This window comes from Colobus angolensis, unplaced genomic scaffold (genome assembly GCF_000951035.1).
Source record: "Colobus angolensis palliatus isolate OR3802 unplaced genomic scaffold, Cang.pa_1.0 Scaffold162, whole genome shotgun sequence".
Lineage (NCBI taxonomy): Eukaryota > Metazoa > Chordata > Mammalia > Primates > Cercopithecidae > Colobus > Colobus angolensis.
Window position 1 is genome coordinate 3,119,802 of NW_012114733.1, and position 14,243 is coordinate 3,134,044.

Here is a 14,243-nt window from a genome sequence, read left to right on the forward strand (position 1 = left end):
CTTAAGCTAAATTGATAGTTTGGCTGGATATAGAATTCAAGGTTGGAAGTAATTTTGCCTCTATATGCAAATTCATCTTCTACATTTCATTGTGCCTTCTCTCACATTTCTATGTCATTGTGTTTTTATGCCTTTTAAATAATCATTTCACTATAATTTTAATGAAGCTTTAGGGTGGAGACAGAGGTAAATGGATGTATTTATTTCTTCCATCTTCATCTGGGAGTCCAGTGATTGTTTCTCAAGGGTGCGATCAAACAAACGCATACAGTTTAAATAAACTTATCTCACTCATGCACTTTTTTTTACATGGGGCAGAATCAAAGGAGACATTCACACCAGGTTAACTGTTTCATTGGATTCTTTACAAATCTATCAATAGATCACTAATAGGACTACTCTCCTTAGAGTTTTTTTTAATAAAAAGATTACTCTCCTTAGAGTTTTATGTTATATATTTGAGTAATATTTTCAGTTCTCAAAGCACTTTTTCCTACTCATTTTCATTGGTCCTTGAAATGACTCTATGTTGTAGACAGGGTAGGCATTGCTATCCCGCTTACAGATGAGAAACCTGAAGCTCAAAGAGGTTGACCCATTTATCCAACTTAGTGGCAGAGAGAAGGCTCAAACCTAGGTCTTGAATGCCAAGGTTGGTGCCTTTCCTTCCATCCATGCTTTCTGCAAAGGTGATATTTATATTTTTATAAACCACTCAGAATGGCAATCAAAGTGGTTTTGGATTCATTTTCCACAGAGTGCCCACATTGGCTCATGACAGTATTTGGACCATCTGTGGAAGATTAAAGAATCATAAGATCTCTGGACTTGATTGAAGCTTGATTGAAAACTGCCCCCCTAAAAGGACTGGAAGTGGTCTGGAGGGTCCCGTAGGTTTCAAGGCCTGGGTAAGTGAATGGCAGTTCCCAGAATGTGACCATTTAACCTTTCAGACAGCAGCCATCCCAGCCTGCCACAGTCTAAGCTAACAACTTCATCTCTTCCACTCCTTCCCAAGGACCTCGTCGGACTTCACTTCTGCCCTCATTACCCGGCCCTGCCCACTCACACAATGGAGACTCTCTTGCCAGCTCCCTCGGCTGCTCCATTTTAGCTTGTAAGACATCAGGGACTCAACTTCTTGAAAATACTAAAGTGAAACACTTCCTCCCTAATAACTTAGGACCTCTTATGGAACTTAGTTCTCTAAGGAGCCAGAGGGAAGAATAAGAAAGCACTCTGCTCAGTCTCTGATTGGTGGCCACAAAAATGTTATCCCAGGCTCTCCGGTGGTCTCCTAGCTGGGAAATACAAAATCCAAATACCTTTAGGTCAGAGATGGAGCACCTTGGCATCTAAATGCCAGTAACTATGTATGAAGGCCTCATGGTACACAGTGGAGGAAGCCAATTTTCTAGAACCTGAACGTCCCTGAGCTGAAGAAGGTCAAAGAATGACAGAGAGAAAGAGAAGAGGGCTGAACAACAAGAGTCTCAATGCTTTATTTACCAATGAGAGTATGAGAAGACTGAGCCTATTCAGAGAACCAATGGGAACAACCACCATAGTAACTTAGCAAGGGATACAGAAAACCTCCAGGAAAGAACTGCCCTAAGGCAGGGGCTGGTGCCTGAGCTTATATACAGTAACTCAGCCATTGGAGAAGTGGGATGATTTTGCATATTCTGTAATGTCCTTACCCTTGAACCCCAAGGTGTGTCCCAGTGATATGGTCTGGCTGTGTTCCTACCCAAATCTCATCTTGAATTCCCATGTGTTGTGGCAGGGACCTGGTGGGAGGTAATTGAATCATGGGGATGGGTCTTTCCCACACTGTTCTCATGATAGTGAATAAGTCTCATGAGATCTGATGGTTTTATATGGAAGAGTTTTCCTGCACAAGCTCTGCCTGCTGCCATCCATGTAAGACGTGACTTGCTCCTCCTTGCCTTCCACCATGATTGTGAGGCTTCCCCAGTCATGTGGAACTGTAAGTCCATTAAACCTCTTTCTTTTGGAAATTGTCCAGTCTCAGGTATGACTTTATCATCAGTGTGAAAAAAAGACTAAGACACCCAGGGTACCTACCACTTCCGGAGTCCTCTTTTAAGGTGTCTCTTCCACACAAGTCACCTTGCTCTTAACACAAGACCCCCAAGCCCCTAGTCCAGAAAATAGCCTGGAGTGGGAATGCAATCCAAGGGTAGTCAATGGAGGCTAAAGCAGAATGTGAGGTAGCTTGGAACAGGAAGTCTCAAACAGCCAGCAGTTGCTCATGCCTGCAATCCCAGCACTTTGGGATGCTGAAGTGAGAATAGCCTGAGCTCAAGAGTTCGACACTAGCCTGGGCAACATAGCAAGACCTCATCTCTACTAAATATAAAAAGTCAAAATTAGCTGAGCATGGTGGCATGCACCTGTAATCCCAGCTACTTGGGAGGCTGAGGCAGGTGGATCACTACAGTCTGCAATCAGCCATGATCATACCACTGCACTCCAGCCTGGGCAACAGAGTAAGACCTTGTAGGAAAAAAAATTTAAAAGAAAAAAGAGGTCTCAAATAGAGGAGGCCAACTAAGCAAGCCAATCTGATTCCTAAAGAAATTAGTTTATTTAACAAATATTTATTGAGCACCATGTTTAGACATTTTGAAAATCTTATTTAATAAATGCTTCTACTGCATGTACTCTGTGCCAGACACTAATCTATGTGCTTTATAAATATTAATTCATTTAATTCTCATAACAGCTGTATAAGTTAAACTACTATTATTATCTCTTTTTAAGGTAAAGAAAACTAAACGTGCAGAGAGCCTAAGTAACTTGCCCCAAGGTGTATCAATTAATCAATTAATTATTGAGTGGTAGAGACACTCTTTTATGTATTAGAGATAGATCAATAAGCAAAAGAGACAAAACTCTATGCCCTCCTCATACTGATAATTTTTGGTTTGAATGTTTAAAGAGAGAGTCAGTTGAGTGGCAATGGGAGCAGAAGCTAAAAAAACCAAAACAAAAAACCAACTTGAAAGCTGACAGGGAGGCCATGTGGCAGCAAAGTGTTCAAAAGGAAGGTAAGGGAGGTGACTGCAGATGATAGAAAAGTTAAAGGCCAGTGAACTGAGGATGAGGGCCCAATAGGAGAAGCAAGTCACATGAAGACCTGCCTGTTGCCAGCAATGTCATGTTCATGAGGCCCAGATTCTTCCTAGAGCCCCTAAGGCCCAGGTATGCAGTTGAATTTTTTTATCCTCTTATTTCTACAATAAGACCACCAGTACGGAATATGAGTAATTTTTGTTCTTCATATTTTTAAGAACCTCCAACATTCAGCCCTCTGGTGCCCATTATAATCCCTTATGAAACTAAGGACTGCACAAAGCTAAACCCAAAAAGCCAGCATGCACAAAAAATCTCCTTGAAAGGTTAAAAGCATGAAATTGCACTGTTTTGGGACAAGCACGACCATGGAGAGAGGCACAAAGGTGGGATGACAATCACTCCTGCTTCAGAGAAGTGCAGGGCTGGCACAGGATAATGCCCTTGGGGATCAGCCTCAGTTAACCACCAACTCAATAGAAACAGTGGCAGAAGTCCCAGACCTGCAATTCTCCACTTCAACCAGCAGGCGGTGCAGCAGCACACCACTGCAACGTATGCATTTAACAGTGGCCTTGTTACATTTGTTTCTGGGAGTAAGGTGGGGTAACTTCAGAATCATCAACAGGGCTGAGAAGAAAGGTCCTCTCCCTCCACCTGGAGGGCAGCGACAGCTGAGAAAGCTGACATTTCTGAAGTAACATTGGGGAAGAAATAGAGCAAAATGGCAGTCACGTGGAAACTGAGGATTTTATGAGCACATCCGAGATGCCCCATGGGAACTCTCAGAAACAATTTGGAAGCATTTAATAGGAGACTGGACATATTGCAATAGCATCTTGTAGTTAAAACAAAACTAATGGTTTGTTTTTTCCCTGAGAACCCATTTAAACCTTCAGGTTGATGTGATGTGGGTGAACATGAGTAATTCTTTGATTTTCCTTTGTCTCACCTCAGTTGATGCTGTGCTGCATGGGGAAGGCTGTGTTCTTTAAAGCTGAGCCAAATCACATTGATCCTCATTCTCACCTCTGCTGTGTCTCTGGAAGCCACATTCCAGAGCATTGAGTCAACTTGATGATGGTAGGGAACACTCAGCAGGAAGCTTCAGTAATTTCAGTGCAAGTCAGAAAGAGTATTTGGCAAGGGTTTGCTCATTGGAATGTGGTCCATTAGGCAGGGGAGTCAGCCATGGTCAGAAAGACCTTCAGAGCTGGAAACTTCCATAGGAATTGGCTTTCCCTCACATCACAGATGAGGGAACTGATGAGATTTTGTGTGTCCATTGCAGGAATTTCACACAACCATACCCTTCCTCCATATCAAGATTTACCAGCTCCTGCTACTCTCCCCAAAAAGAGGGCCAAGCCTCCTAGTGCCCTAAGCAAATTGGCTTTCTCCTCTCATCCCTTTCCTTCACTGGTGTGTTCAGGACAATACTTGGGAAAGCTTATTTTTGACCAAAAATTCCAGCCTAACTTAATGAGCTGTATAGTCTTCAGTACGGCAAGATCCCAGGAAGTTGCAAGATTGATGATGATGATGATGAACAGCAATAATGACAGTAGCAATATCCACTTTTTGAGCTGGGCACTATACTAAATACTTTATATACATTCCCTCACTGAATGTTCACCCCTCTTCAGAAATAAGTATTATTCTCATAGTACCAATAGAGACACTGAGGTTCAAAAGTCAAGACATACACTCCAAGTCGCCAACTTAATAAGTAGTAAAGGGAAGATTTGTACCCATATCTGCCTGACTCTGAAGCTCATCTCTCCTCATCTCTTGTTAGATGAGATTCAATATCTACCTTCTCATTTCAGGAAGGAAAGGGAGATCAGGTGTTCGGGAGGCTGAACATACTGCACTAGAAGGCCATTTCTACCTTCGTTCTCTGTAACTGGTTCCCATTGACCAAGTCCATCTGCCTCCTACCTTCTTAGAGGTCCCAGGCATTTTCTACAGACTGGCAGGAAAACTGGGGAAGTCAAAAATCTTCTTAAATTAGGAAAATATTAGTTTATTCAGTGGGGAAAGAAAATCTAGGGGCAAAAAGAGCCTAGAGAGTCAGTCTTGAGGAAAATCAAGTCAACCACATTCACAATCCTATTCATTTTCTAACCCATTTAAATGGAATTCTAATTGCATAAAACAACTAATTTTGCTCATTAAGGTTCAATTAAATTCATCTGAAACTCAGGATAATGGCATTGTTGTTGAACAGCCATATTAAAGATGAAACATAATCTCTCTTGACTCCATTTCCTTTGACAAAATGAAGTTCAGCTGCTAATGAGCCCACAATACCAGGCTTCGTTTATAAATGGCAACAAAGAGTGCCAGTTTTTGAACAGCAGTTTTTTTATTATCATCATCAACAGCCATTTCCTTTGTCACCAAAATACACAGAAATGATTACGAGGCCTTTTTTTCTCAATATGGCTTTGATTTTGGGGTAAAAATATGAAATGAATAGCTGCATAATCATATCACAGTAAAATCACACATTGAAAGTCCATAGCGGGTGGCCTCAAAGCCTTGATGCCGGGCATTCTATGAGCTGAGCAGACATTTCAATTTCCAGCCTTTCAGGTCTCAGACAATCCCTCCCCTAGAGTCTAAATCTCTTTGTTTCAGGGCAAACAAGAAATGCTTCTCCCTACCTAGGTGGCCCATAACCCTGTATTTTTATAGCCTCAGGAAAGAACCTGTTTGCTCTCTAGAGTCAAGAAAGAGTCTGTCTAGTGTGAGTCTGCCTTGGCAGACAGCCTTGTCAGCCTCTGGCACACCTAATCCCTTCTATGGGCAGCCATCAGGATGGCAGCATACTGCCATGACTCGCCTCAGGGCCTTGCTGTGTTCACAGCTGACCTCACCTGGCAGAGCGCCTGTGCCTGTCAGCCGTACTGCCACTTTCTAGCCCAGAGATGTCAATCTAGTGCCCAAAGTTAAGGCAAATGCTAACGTTACCAGGGGGTCCTTGCTCCCAGAGCTCCCATGATGGTGGCGGGCCGCTCCAAGATGGTGGCAAGCCTCATGTTCTCTGACCTGGGGTTCTTGGCCTCACGGACTCCAAGGAATGGAATCTTGGGCCATGTGGTGAGTGTACAGCTCTATTAGAAACTGTGGGTCATGGAAGAGAACCGTGGAACCCAGTGACTAGTGTTCAGCTCGATTAGAATGAACCCGGGCACTTAGCCGTGAAGGAAGAATGGCAAGCCTTTAGCCTGACTGGGAGTGGCAATGGGCGCCTCGCTAGACCAGGAGCACAGCGGACACCCTGCCGGATCCAGAGGGATGGAAGTCAGCGGTGGGTCTTTGGCGGCAGCAAACAGCAGTGGTGGGCGGTGAGTGAAAGGTCAGCTTGAGCCGTAACAAACACGGACCATAAGAGAGTGCAGCGGCAAGATTTAATAGAGTGAAAACAGAGCTCCCATACAAAGGGAGGGAACCCAAAGAGGGTAGCCCTTGCCAGCTCGAATGTCTGGGTTTATATCCCATTGTCCCTCCCGCTGTGCTCTCAGGCGATAGATGATTGGCTATTTCTTTACCTCCTGTTTTTGCCTAATCAGCATTTTAGTGAGCTCTCTTCACTATCTGATTGGTCAGGTGTGAGCTAAGTTGCAAGCCCTGTGCTTAAAGGTGGATGTGGTCACCTTCCCAGCTAGGCTTAGGGATTCTTAGTTGGCCTAGGAAATCCAGCTAGTCCTGTCTCTCACTGTCAGCCCCTAGCCCAGTGTATTAGTCACAGTTCTACATAAAAACAGAACCGATAAGGTATATATAGATAGATATAGATGGTATAGATACAGATATAGATATAGATGATTAGATAAAGAGAGATATATATGAGAGGGGATTTATTAGGGGAATTGATTGTGTGAGTAGGGAGGCTAAGTCTCATGATATGCTGCTTGCAAGTCAGAGAACCAGGGAAACCAGAAGCATAGTTCAGCCCAAGTTTGAGTTTGAGGACTGAGAACTGAGGAGCCACTGGTACGTGTCCTGGTGTCTGAAGGCCAGAGTACCTGCAGTTCTGATGTCCAAGAGCAGGAGAAGCTAGGTGTCCCAACTCCAGAAGAGAGAGAAAGAGCAAATTCATCTTTCCTCTGCCTTTTCATTCTATCTGAGCCCTTAGCCAATTGGATGATGCCCATTCACACTGGGTGAGGGGTATATTAGTTTGTTCCCATGCTGCTAATAAATACATACCTGAGACTCAGTAATTTATAAATGAAAGAGGTTTAATGGACTCACAGTTCTACATGGCTAAGGCCTCACAATCATGGTAGAAGGCAAAGAAGGAGCAAAGGTATGTCTTACATGGTGGCAGACAAGAGAGTGTGTGCAGGGGAACTGCCCTTTATAAACCATCAGATCTCGTGAGTCTTATTCACTGTCAGGAGAACAGCATGGGAAAGACCCATACCCATGATTCAATTACCTCCCACCAGGTCCCTCCCACTACACGTGGAAATTATAGGAGCTACAACTCAAGATGAGATTTGGGTGGGCACAGAGCCAAACCATATCAGAGGGATTCCTCTTTACTCAGCTCACTGATTCAAATGCCAGTCTTTTCTGGAACACTCTGACAGACACAGCCAGAAATAATGCTTCACCAGCTATCTGGTTAGCCCTTAACCCAGTCAAGCTGACACCTAAAATCAACCATCACACCAGTGAGAGCACAAGTCTGGCCAAGTGGCATTCAATCAGGAAAGTGTCTGGTATTCAACCAAGCTTGGTGAGCATCTGATATGTGCAGGGTGTTGCAGAAAATATGGAGAAAAATCAGGCCTGTGGAGCACGGTGCGAATAGAACACCTAAAACAAGAATGCAGGCCCATAATCCCTTATCCCAAACACTCGGAGCTAGGTTTGTTTTGTGTGAATTCAGAACTGTTCAGATTCTAGAAAGGCCTACCAAATATCATATACTACCTAACACCCCACGTGAATATTTTGAGGTGATGTGTGTGAATATTCATACTAAATGAATGAATAATGTAAACAGTTTCATATCAGTTCAGATCATTTTGCTTCTAAATGAGTTATGAGTTAGGAAAATTTTCCTGGGAGCAAAGGAAGACCCACCTAGGAGGGGAAGAAAAAGGGGTTCTATCTGAACTATGATGAACGACTGGATCCATCTGACAGCACCCTCTGGAGTCCCCTTGCACCCTGGAAAAAACACAGGTGTAGTGAACAGAGAGGTGTTAACCTTACTGGAACCCCTGGACTCCTACAGGTGGAGTATGAAAGGCCCATTTCTGAGTGTGGGGCCAAGGGATTTGCCTTTCTCCAGAGCTGCTGCAAGAAGTCTGTGTCCAGTGTTGCTGAGGTTGCTGGAGCTGAGGATCAGACTCCCCCATAGTCTCCCAGGCTCAGCCTTCCAGGGCAGCTCTGTGGCCAGCGTGTGCCTTCCCTCTTTGTAGCCTGTCTTCCATTGAAAAGACTCACCACCCCCACTAGCACAATCATACACCTGGCCCAATCAACAGAAGGCAAGTCCACATTCGGCCAACTGTATAGCCTTTGCAAATGGGTGAGTATACTAAGTAATATATTCAAAATAAATCTTCATACCTAAGAATATATATATATTTTTTTTTTTTTTTTGAGACGGAGTCTTGCTCTGTCCCCCGGGCTGGAGTGCAGTGGCCGGATCTCAGCTCACTGCAAGCTCCGCCTCCCGGGTTTACGCCATTCTCCTGCCTCAGCCTCCCGAGTAGCTGGGACTACAGGCGCCCGCCACCTCGCCCGGCTAGTTTTTTTTTTTTTTGTATTTTTAGTAGAGACGGGGTTTCACCATGTTAGCCAGAATGGTCTCGATCTCCTGACCTCGTGATCCGCCTGTCTTGGCCTCCCAAAGTGCTGGGATTACAGGCTTGAGCCACCGCGCCCGGCCAGAATATATATTCTTATGAAAATATTCACCTAATGCCCCTTAGTCTCCAGGAGCTGTGACAGCAACACATTGAATATTTTTTTTAACTTTGCATGATTTTTTTTTTTAAATGCTGTAATAGGCCTGGCACAGTGGTTCACACTTGTAATCCTAACACTTTGGGAGGCCAAGGTAGGTGGATCACTTGAGCCCAGGAGTTTGTGACCGGCCTGGGCAACGTGGCAAAACTGTCTCTACAAAAAATACAAAAATTAGCTGGGTGTGGTGGCATGTGCCTACTTAGGAGACTGAGGTGGGAGGATCACTTGAGCCTGGGAGGCAGAGGTTGCAGTGAGCCAAGATCACCCCACTATACTCCAGCCTGGGCAACACAGGCTGGAGTATACTTGACTGAACAACACAGGCTGGAGACCTTGACTGAAATACAAAAAAATAAAATACTGTAATATATGGAGACAGAATGAATACTATTCAATGAAAACTAAGCAGCTAATTGTGGAATTAACAATGGTGGCTGTATGACCTTGTGAACATACTAAAAACCACTCGATTTTACATTTTAAAAGGGTGAATTTTATGGTATATGGATTATCAATTAAAAAAAAAACCTAAACAGTTGAAAGTTAACCGTGAAATGACTTTCAGCTCCACTGCAGTCCTATGGCCACAGCCTGAGACCTATCCCCACTGGAATCTCAAATGTAGAAATCTGAAACCAGTGCCCCTCCCTCAGACCATGCCTCCTGATGAAAGACCTCTCAGTCTCCCTCCTGCTATATCTGCTGCACAGTTGTCTTCGTTTTCTATTGGTGCTATAATGAATAAATTTAGTGGCTTAAAACAACACGCATGTATACTCTTACAGTTCCGGAGACGAGACATCTGAAATCAGTTTCACTGAGCTCCTGTCAACATGTCAGCAGGGCTGGTTCCGTGCAGAGGCTTCTGGGGCCAAACTGTCCCCTTGCCTTTCCAGCTTCTAGAAGCCACCCACATTCCTTGTTTCTGGCCCTTTCCTCTATCTTCAAAGCAGATCCCCTCCATCCCAAGGCCTTGTTTGTCACTGACCCTCCTGCTTCCCTCTTAGGAAGAATGTGATTCGCACTGAGCCCACCCAGATAATCCAGGATAACCTCCTTGTCTCAAGCCTTTAACTCAGTAACATCTACAAAGTCTGTTTTTGCCATGTAAGGTGACATTCGCAGGCTCCGGGATGAGGCTATGGACATCTTTAGGAGCCATGATCCAGTCTCCCACGGCCTTCCACTCCCTAGAGATTCTTCTCTTTCCTCCCACTCAGTCCCCTCTTGACATCAACTACCTCTCTTATCCAACCCAAAAAATGAGTTGAAAGAAACTGTTCTTTCCGGCATCTTCAATTCTCTCACACTCTTTTCCTTACATCAAACCCACCTGGATACCCCCTCCTGGAACAATTCTATAATCTGCCTTCTCTGTTCTTATAATCAAGAAATCGGTCTTACCAGATAAAATCTCCCCTTTCCTGTGTAAAACCTGCAACTCCATCTCTGCTCCTAATCCCTTTCCCTCCCTTTGGGATTTCTCCAGAAATTATTGTTTAAATTCTCCATCTCTGCCCTTCATCTAGATCCTTTCCCTCAGAAATAAATATTTTCTCCCATCAAAAAGAAAAAGTGGCCGGGCGCAGTGGCTCAATCCTGTAATCCCAGCACTTTGGGAGGCTGAAGCAGGCAGATCAGTTGAGGTCAGGGGTTCAAGACCAGCCTGGCCAACATGGTGAAACCCTCTCTCTACTAAAATACAAAAATTAGTCAAGCATGGTGGTGCACGCCTGTAGTCCCAGCTACTCGGGAGGCTGAGACAGGATAATCGCTTGAACCCAGGAGGCAGAGGTTGCAGTGAGCTGAGATCATGCCACTGCACTCCAGCCTGGGCAATAGACCGAGACTCCATCTCAGAACAACAACAACAACAAAGAAAAACAAAAAAAGAAAAAATGAGGACTTCTTGTTCTGGGCTTGTTTCTCCCTGGCTAAGTATAATTTAAAATCCTAGACACAGTACAACAAGTAAACCTAAGAGAACTACGAAGTGTTGAAGGAGGAAAGCAGACGAACAAGGACTTTAGGATTTAAGGAATCTGTGTGAACAGGGTTCAGTTCTCTGGGTTTTCTTTTTATCTCCCATGTATCCTGGACTTAGAACTGGAAAATCCTGTAAATGGCAACAACCAACAAGCAAACACAATTTAAAAAGAAAAAAAGCCCCAGGAAAAGTCTGTTGTGTCTAGTCAAAGAACAGGAAAAGGAGCAATCCCTCAAAACAAAAATGTTGATAATACTCCTCCTACCCCTATCAAACGCAAGGCACGGCCTCCTGCTTCCACAGTGTCAGTGAAGACAAACAGGAAGTCTGGGATTCCCCTCCACACTTGGTGGCAGCAAGTGACCCAGGACGAGGCTTCCCTCCCCACCTCCCAGCACTGTGTTGCTGGACTGCGCGTGGGGTTCTGCACTCCTTTCTCCCAATTACATGATCTTACTTGGATTTTGTAACATTTTTTTTTTTGCTTTGACCACTGCTTCTTCTTGAAACATGCTCTTCCTTTGCTGTGTCCAGGAAACCACAGTATCCTGGGTTTCCCCTCTCACTGAGCTTTTCAACCCCCACGCCCGGGATCGTCTTTTCCTACCCAATTATGTTTAGCCATTCTCTAGGGTTCTGATCTTTGCTCATTTCTTTATTCATGTGACATGTTTTCTAAGTAGCCTGCCTTCCCTTCCCCTAGATTTTTACTTACTTAAAAAAAAAAAAGCCAAAAAAAGAATAATAATCCTGGAAAATGGAAAAAAAAAAGTCACATTCATTGAAGTGTAATTTACACATAGTTCACCCATTTTAGTGTTATGTTCTATGAATTTTGACAAATATATACAGTCTTGTTACCACCATCATAATCAAGATAAAGAATATCTCCATCACCCCCAAAATGTTCCCTTCTTTGTTGTCATCCTTTCCCCCACCTCCAGTCCTCGGCAACCACTGTTTCTGTCCCTATAGTTTTACCTTTGCCAGGAGATAATTTTCCTGTACACTTTTACATCTAACAATAAAGACAATGCCTTCACATTCATCTCCCTCTGTAATGTTAACCTTTCTTTTGAGCTTCAGACTCACCTCTCCGATGTCTCCTGTTTGGGTCAGATTTAGGATTTTTTCTTCATGCGTTGAGAAGGTTGACTGATTCAAAAGTTACCCAACCTCTGTGAGTTTTAGTTTTATTCCATAAAAGAGGGTAATGGTACTTATTTTGCTGATTTCTTGGGGAGGTTAAATAAGATAAACGTCACCAAGGAGACTACAAAACTGGATGTACACAATAGATGCTCAATACATCATTAATATCGGCTGCTTTTGATGAAGTTTCATTTCCTCAAAGGGACCTCAAAGTTCCCCGGCCACCTTCAGATAATGAAGCACGGGGTTTCTGAGTCATAGGCCCACTTGCTGGAGAGTTCAGGCCTCATCAGAGACTAGAAATCATTCTCCCTACTGGCCAGTGCTGTGTTGCTACAACATGTCAGGTGAGAGGATGTGTAACTCTTCAGATAACTGCTCATCTGAATTCTCAGAGACTCTGCAGGACAATTGAGTCTTGCAACCAACCAATTACTTCATGTAATGAGAATGCCTCAGGATCTCTGGTTAGCTTCAAGTTTATGGGGCTGATTTATATCTGAAATGAAGATTGTTTCATTTCAGATTCCTTTTACTTAAAGGCAAAAATAAAGCACAATGTTATCTTGCAGCAGATACTGCTCCAATGATTATTCATAAGGCCTCCAGGGCATTTCTAGTAACGTGTGCATGAACGGCCTTGTTTCACACTGGATGCGTACAGGGAAAGGTGGCAGACCCACTCACTCCCACACGGTTCTGTATTCTCGGTCTCCACGTTTCCACATACTGTGACCCAGTAGCAATGTGTAATACATTCTGGGAAGCCATGTGATACTTCAGTGGATGCTGCTTCTCAATTTCTCTCTAGTTGAACTAAAAAAAAAAAAAAAAAAAAAGTCCTTTAATAAAAGTAAACTGACAAGGATCACATTGTTCTCATTTAAACACACAAAAAGGAATTAAAATGTTATGAAATACGCCAGGCCGTTTTTACTAATCCCTTAACCTCCAGAGAAAGGGCTTGTAATTAGTGTTACATTAGAATCGTCATAGCTTAGCAATTTTTTTTAATACTAGAAGGACTTCAGCTGATTTTATGTTACACATATACACTAAACATGCAGTTAGTGTAACCAAAAAAATTAAAATTACAATTGAGGTGCCACACAGTAAGTGAAAAAGGTGTAACGGTCTGTCTGGTCATAGAGCTAATAACCACTTTATGCAGAATGCAGTGAAACAAAGGTGCCTTTCTCAATAGCTAGAGTGCATTTGTGGCCAGCACTATTTTACTAAGGCCGTATACGGCTGTACTTGGTTATAGGCACATTTGTTAAGTGAGACTATAAAAAACAGCTGTATTTGAGATCGCATAGACCTCTGCACATTTTCTCCCTGTGGCAGCCAATCAGAAATCTTGCTGACAGGCAAACTTGTACAGACCAAATGATCCTATTTAGATTAATTCCTCTTAATGCCTTACCCAGGCCTACTTTCCTGGCATATCACGTAGAGAGCAGGTCAGTTCCATTCAAAACCTAGAGATAGAAAATTCAAGCTTGATTAGTTGATAAAATATATGACTACAACTGGTAGAGAATGTGGAGTGCTCACTCTCTGTAAAAGTGAGGCTGGTGGGCTCTACCCCAGCTCAGAGTTGAGCCACAAGGCACTCTGGAATATGAGCGCCCAGCCAGGAAGCAGTCTAGGGAATTGGTTTTAGCTGTGGCTCTTTCCTTACTGTTTTGGTCTTCACTCTCCACCCAGAACCAGGATACACCCATATCCTTTGCCATGAAAGTCTGAAATGCCGTTCCAGTCCCTGGTTCTGGGCTTTTGCCCATAGGATGTTAACCAGAGCCCCATAGAGGACTGAAATGTGCTTACTTGGCTGGGCTTGCTTGCTCTCCTGCCTCTGCAATTGACATGAGAGGAACATACCCGGGTTGCCCACTGGGCCCACTAGAATAATGGGAGACCCACGGAGCAGGTGTGTGAGCTAGTCCAAGCCAAGATCAGCACAGTTGTCCAGCCAAGCCCTGCCCAGATGAGAGAAATAAATGCT